We start from the raw sequence: 7,971 nt of genomic DNA, 5'->3' as shown, positions 1-7,971 counted from the left end.
ATGTCTTCTTTGGAGAAATGTCTATTTAGATCTTCTGCTCATATTTTGATTAGTTTATTTGTTTTTTGATATTAAGGTGAATGATCTGTTTGTATATTTTGGAAATTAATCCCTTGTTGGTTGCATTGTTTGCAAATAATTTCTCCCATTCTGTGGGTTGTCTTTCATTTTGTTTATGGTTTCCTTTGCTGTGCAAAAGCTTGTAAGTTTGATTAGGTCTCATTTGTTTACTCTTGTTTTTATTTCCATTACTCTAGGAGACAGATCCAAAAAAATATTGCTGTGATTTATGTCAAAGAGTGTTCTGCCTATGTTATCCTCTAGGAGTTTTATAGTATGCAGTCTTACATTTAGGTATGGAGGTTCCTTAAAAACTAAAAATAGAGTTACCATATGATCCAGTGATCCCACTCCTGGGCATATATTCAGAGAAAACTATAATTTGAAGAGATACATGCACCCCAATGTTCACAGCAGCACTATTTACAAAACACAAGACACGGAAGCAACCTAAGTGTCCATTGGCAAATGAATGGATAAAGAAGATGTGGTATATATACACAATGGAATATTACTCAGACATAAAAAAGAATGAAATAATGCCATTTGCAGCATCATGGATGGACCTAGAGATTATCATATTAAGTGAAGTAAGTCAGACAGAGAAAGACAAATATCGTATGATATCACTTATATGTGGAATCTAAAAAAATGATACAAATGAACTTATTTACAAAACAGAAATAGACTCACAGACAAAGAAAACAAATGATTACCAAAGGAGAAGGGGGTGTAAATTAGGAGTTTGGGATTAAAATTCATACACTCCTATATATAAAATAGATAACCAACAAGGACCGACTGTATAGCACAGGGAACTATAGTCAATATCTTGTAATAACCTATAATGGAAAAGAATTTTAAAAAGAATATATATATGTATATATATATACACACACACACATATATCTGAATCACTTTGCTGTACACTGGAAACATCACAACATTGTAAATCAACTGTATTTCAATAAAAATAAAAAACAAAAAAATATAAAAATAAAATTAATTAAAAAAGGAAGAAACCAGAAGCAGTAATTACCTAGGCATGTATAGGACTCTCTCAGCCACCAAGAAACCCACCCTGAAGAAGAGGTTGCTGGCTGGGATGAACGGGAAAACCAGGAACAACAAGCCCACCAAAACTTCCCTGTGCTCCAATCTCTGAAACACACAATAATGGAGGACAAATTAATCTAGGTTTAATTCCACTTCCGTCAGCATTTAACCATCTTTTTCATTTTCAACTTCTCATTGAAGGAATGAATAAATTACACCAATGTAAACCTTTTGATCAGTGTGCTGAATTCATCAGAGAAAGCCCTTAGGCTAAAACCTCTGGCTTGTGGAAATATTTACATGTACCCCTGACACACATTTGCCACCCAGAACATCTGCTATTTGCATAACATGATCAGTGACCATTATTTCTTATTCTGGGCTGGTCTTACAGCCATCCTGCTTCTTGGCCTGGCTCCTTTTAGAGTCCCTGTGCCCCCAGGCAACTCATTCCAGGGAGCAAAGCAGCTGGATAAGGATCAAGCCCACTAAGGCATCATGGAGAATTACTGTCCTCTCAGAAACAGAACGCATTAAAAGCAAAACAAATTTAAAAAAAAAAAAAGAAAAAAAGCCTCACACAAATCCCACCAGGAGAGGCAAAGCTGAGCATGAATTAAATTAAATGAAAATGGTGAAATGTGGGGCACCAATGAGGGGGATCATTTGAGCTGAGGTGTTTTTAGCATCTTTCAAAATAAACCAGTAAGCAAGTATTTATTCCATGAAATTTTTTGGAATCAAAATTCATTACAATAAATCATTAAACTGACAGAACACCTTTCTCTTACATTGTATATATTAATTTGTAAAGATTTTTGTCACTTATAGTTAACATAAAATATTTCTATTTATTACTAATAATATGTTGTAATGGGCACTGTAAAAGCTAGTGTGTATTTCCAAACAGACATATTTGAAGGAAAGCCTATTTAAAACAAACCTAAATGTATTGGATGGTATTACTTTTTTCTTTTTAAAAAAAGTTTAAGGGGAAAACCAAATAGAACTTTCCATGTTACAGTTTTAAATTTTTTCTTATAAACATTTTAAATAGCCTATTACTTTTAATAATTGTGAAAGACTAAACAGAAGAATTTCAAAAACATAAATAAGATTCCCTAATACAAACTACTAATACTTTAAGTAGACAAAGTAAAAGATTTCAAACATATTGAGACATTTGTCACCTGGATTTTATTAAAATCTTTGTTTTGCTGACTACAATATATTGAATAATAGAATTTCTAAGAGCAATTCCATATGAACAAATGTGATTTGGACAATTTCCTTTAAAAGTAAGATAACATAACTAATGATCTCATTTTTTACCTAGAGTAACCATACTCTTTAGAATTAAAAGGTGAAAGAAGAAAAAATTTTGCATAACAAGGCTTCAATTCAAATGGATGCAATAATGTTATATTTTCTATGACCCACTTAAATTGAAGGAATAAAACAGGTGAGAAGTAACAAGTTCATTATATTTAAAAACTGCAAGCTATCTTTGTAATTTAGATTTTTCTTTCAGTTTACAGAGTATATTTCAGTCCAAGAATTTAAAGATTATAGAAGTTTTAAAAGAACAAACACCTTCATAAGAATTCTGTAATATGAAGGCAAATATTTCTTGACAAAGCTGAAAATAAACCCCAGAGAGTGAGCATCATATCAAGCGTTGCTCATGAACTCTGAGCCTATTATTGATGTTCTCTTTTTATAGGTGCACTTTTATTTTTCAGAGATAGCTGACTTTTTTGGACACTTTTCAAAAACTGCAATACTTTTACAAAAGTATTCATGTGTTTTCCCAGAAAGATTTGTAAAGAGAATGTGATACCCCCTATTAATTAATCCTAAGCATGGAGGCAAGGGCAGGGGTTAAGAGAATTCTGACCAGGTCACCATCCAGGTCCCTGGATCGTGTTTTACCCCGTGAGGTGCCTCCCCACCTCATTGCGGTTATTGGAGATCAGCCCTCACTGCGGATCTGAAAGAGGCGTCGCCTTCACACCCCCAGTGTCACTCCTTGCTGCCTGCCACTAATACACCATTGGTCACCCTGGGCAGGCATGTTAGCCTTTCCATCTTCAAGGGCCTGAACTATAAAATGTGACAAGTGAGGCTTAGGGCTCAGAGCTCAGCCCAGTCGGGCTGGGTTCCAGAAGTTCCTTCAATTCTGAAAGACGTTGTCATCTGAATTACGTTACCCTGTGATATGTGGCCGCTGGGGGGCCAGAGAGGAGAAGGGGGAGACTTCTGAGTGGGAGCTTTGACACGTGGAGGGAGGCCACCACTCCCTGTTTCTACTAGGGAGTGCTGATCTGAAAAGGGAGGAAGCAGGCCTGTGTTTCCTTTATTTTAAAAACATCTCACTTAAGCCCAGGGCAAACTATCTAATTTCCATGAAGGTAATTTTGAAAACAATAATATTCACAAATGATTCTTTAACCTAAATTTTAATTGTCCATACTATTTGTGCTCCCTCCTTTCCAACCAGCTTAGTTAGATTCAAAATATGTAAAAATATATTTCTTTAAAATATGAGTGAATATGCCAAGCAGAAAATTGGGAAGTTAGGAAAAAAAACTTTCATTAGGACATGGCTAAATTTCCTAGGACTAGAAAATCTAGGAGGGCAGTCCAGTTGTGGATCTGGGGGATCCAGATATGACAAAATTTGCTAAAGAGTGCATAGCTTATTTCAGCCTAATAGGTGCACATGAAACTCAGAAAGAATAAGGACTAGAAAGAGGGATTTGGGGACATTGCCAAAGGAAGTGCTTAATTTCCTAAGAGACTAATTTAATTTTTAGGAAAAGAGTCCAGTGGAAACTGACTTATTCCTAATTACATGAGGAAAGGGAATAGAGATTAGAATGAAAGTACCTAATAATATAGCTACTAATAGCCTGTTATTCTACGCATGAGCAACTGTGTGACTTCAAGAAAATTACTTTTTTTTTTTTTTTTTGCGGTACACGGGTCTCTCACTGTTGTGGCCTCTTCTGCTGCGGAGCACAGGCTCCAGATGCGCAGGCTCAGTGGCCATGGCTCACGGGCCTAGCCGCTCTGCAGCATGTGGGATCTTCCCGGACCGGGGCACGAACCCGTGTCCCCTGCATTGGCAGGCGGACTCTCAACCACTGCACCACCAGGGAAGCCCAAGAAAATTACTTTTTTTGTGCTTTAACTGGATGATCAGTTAAAAACAAAGGTGTTGATATCTGACCAAGCCTGTCTCATAACGTACTTGTGAAAACAGAGGTGGGATATTAATATATTCCCCGTGGCAGCTATTACTGGCTTGAATCTTCTTTTCTGTCTTGGGAAGATATAGAAGAGCCTCCTTCTGAGCTGTAAAGAGGTAAACAAATACCTTCTCTCAATACTCGAGTAGAAGTCTCCATGGTGACTGAGTGTAAGCCCAGAGTCACTCAGCTTCTGCACAGCTGCACATCTGCCAAGCCACTAATGGAAGAGTAACAGTTTTTTTCAATGCTATAAATTACAGCAGATGAGTTTCAGCTCTGGGGCCGAAGTGTAACCTGGGAGCTCCTGGCTGTTCCTTCCACTTTTACTCTGATCTCAGCTTCCAGAGCATGGGGCATAGCTGAGGAAACAAAGATCTGCACACAGATACAGGACACAAACACATACACAGACAGACCCAGGCAGCAACATGGGGCAAGAAAATCTGGGGCAATCTTAAATTAAGAAAAGTTAAAAGCTGATTTTGAAAGCAGAATCACTTCTGCCTTATCTCTTAATGATTTTGTACTCTGCTGTGTCTCTGATTCAGGATTGAACTGCCATAACACTGTGCTACAGAGGGGTTAGCACAGTTCTCCCACAACTTGAGCACAGGCCATATCTGTATCTCAGATGCAGACATGGTCGACCAGATGACCCATTTAGCTTCTTCTTTCCTCTAAAAGCAGCAGGACAAAGCTGAACTGGAGCAGAAAATGATTGTTACAGGACCTCATACAGCATGGCTGCCAGCCCACACTCTACTTGGCTTAAGTTAGCAATTCATTTGATAACTTTCATAAGCTCTAAAATTCACTGATAAAAGTTAAATTAGAAAGCGAAATAGTTGGGAGACAAAAGTAGATTTATACAATCCAGTCTTCTCTCAGCCAATTCAAAACTTGCTTTTCCAAAGCTGAGCTTTCTTCCCCAAGAGGCATCAATGATAGACAGGTGAAGGCAGATTAAAATCAGCGTATTTATAAAATTATAAGACATAATATCTCATTCTTCTGTCATTTATTGTCACCTAGACGATGGTGCTTTTGCTCTGTAATCTGAAATCAGTAAGGAAAAGAAACTCAATATAATCGACAGAGTTTCACTCACTTGGTGAAGATTCAAATGTTTTAGACCTGCATATCATAAAGATAGTCAAATGTTCACCATACTTTATCAAAAAAATATGGTGAGAAATTTCTGGCTTACTTCATGACATATGAAAGTAACAATAAATCCAGTAAGCTTCTATTTTAGCAGCTAAAAAGAAGGAAAAGATTTAGTTGCATAACAACTTTTGAAGGAGCTCCTATTAATAGATTTGATTCCTGCAATCATGCTGCATTTATCCAAAGCAAAATATCTTCCATCATCAAAATATGCTGCATGTCCTTGGACAGGACCCAATTTCCTGCTTCTGAGACATATGGTTATAAAGTGTGATGGATTATTTTGCTTTTTAAGAGATGTTTAAAAAGCTACTTTCACAAATAACTCACCTAAAAGAATAGTTCCACTTCCCCCATAATTAATACATAATACATTCAAACAGCCAACCTCCATCATTTAAAAGGGCAATTGTAATTGACTGTTAAAATGTAACAATGGATAGAAAAAGAAGCCTTTATTTAAAAATGACACCAAGTACCTGTATTTCTATGAGCTCAGCAGATGCATCAACACACACATGCATCAAGACATGGAAGGGACTGCTTTCCATCAAATGGTGTCAACCTAAATCTTTAAAGTATATCCAAGAAAGAAGAAACTATTTGATCCACATGAAGCTTGAAAATGTAGTAAAGACACAGTAAAATCTCAGCCCAATGATCACTAACTGGGAGTTGTTTTTTCCTAGAAAATTCCTTGAAGATGACAAAAACAAATGTGTTTGGCTAAAAAAACCCAGTAAAATTGGTTTTCCAGTAGTATTTGGCATTAAATTGTTACCCAAAAAAGACCTTGTTAAAGGCTCATGTCTGTCTATATACAGTATCTGTATATAGATGATTAAAATACACTGGCCAAATTACTAATGGCAAAAGGGATTGTGACAGATTTGAGTACGTAGAATTTTCTAGTGATTCCAGGAAGGCTGACATTAAAGATATTTCTTTCATTGGGTTACTTTTTTTTTTTTTCCCCGGTACTTGGGCCTCTCACTGTTGTGGCCTCTCCCGTTGCGGAGCCGCGCAGGCTCAGCGGCCATGGCTCACGGGCCCAGCTGCTCCGCGGCATGTGGGGTCTTCCCGGACCGGGGCACGAACCCGTGTCCCCTGCATGGGCAGGCGGACTCTCAACCACTGTGCCACCAGGGAAGCCCTGGGTTACTTTTTAATAAAAAATATCAGAGTCCTGGTGTTGCAAATTGACCTAAGCCAATTTGGTTGCTTAAAGATTGCTGGATCCTTTTTGAACATGAGTGGTCCCTGGTGTTTAGAGCCAGAGGGGATGTAACACTGATAGCAAGTTTTGGCTAAAATACAGCTGGAAATACAAACATTTATCAGCAAGCAAGTAAAAGCTCTTGTAGGCCCAGGGAAGTGCCCAGTCAGTCTTGTAGTTCTCATACACTATGTTGCCTGGAACACTCTCTCTGAGGACAATGTGAAAGCACTCTGAGGCATAGAAGCCACCTTCCAGTCAAGTCAGGCTCATAGACTTTGTGAAGTGTGGGCACACAGGACCCAACAGAGCGTGGGTTCTAGCTTAGCAAGGTTGCTGGGCTTCATTCATTCAAGGGAGATTGTGCCTGTACACTCTTTCTAGCCAGCCACCTACCTTGGCCCCACTTATCCACCAGTATAAAGTTATTTTCTAACAACCCTCACCTCTGGTATGGATTATTATTTTTTTTGAATTTTTTTTATTATTATTTTTTTATATAGCAGGTTCTTATTAGTTATCTATTTTATACATATTAGTGTATATATGCCAATCCTAATCTCCCAATTCATCCCACCACCATGACCACCCCACACCCTCACTTCCCCCCTTGGTGTCCATACGTTTGTTCTCTACATCTGTGTCTCTATTTCTGCCTTGCAAACCAGTTCATCTGTACCATTTTTCTATATTCCACATATATGCGTTAATATATGATATTTGTTTTTCTCTTTCTGACTTACTTCACTCTGTATGACAGTCTCTAGATCCATCCATGTCTTTACAAATGACCCAATTTCGTTCCTTTTTACGGATAATATTCCATTGTATATATGTACCACGTCTTCTTTATCCATTCGTCTGTCAATGGGCATTTAGGTTGCTTCCATGATCTGGCTATTGTAAATAGTGCTGCAATGAACATTGGGGTGCATGTGTCTTTTTGAATTATGGTTTTCTCTGGTATATGCCCAGTCTGGTATGGATTTTGACAACAGTATTGGAAGAGTATGTAGAGGCCCCTTAAGAGCAAGGACTCCTGAGTATATTACTTTACTTTTTTCTTTTTATTGAAGTATAGTTGATTTACAATGTTGTGTTAGTTTCTGGTGTACAGCACAGTGATTCTTTTTCATATTCTTTTCCATTATGGTTTATTACAGAATACTGACTATAGTTCACTATGCTATACAGTAGGACCATGTTGTTTATCTATTT

Source organism: Grampus griseus (genome assembly GCF_964374135.1).
Source record: "Grampus griseus genome assembly, chromosome: 11".
Lineage (NCBI taxonomy): Eukaryota > Metazoa > Chordata > Mammalia > Artiodactyla > Delphinidae > Grampus > Grampus griseus.
Note: the sequence above shows the minus strand (reverse complement) of the source record.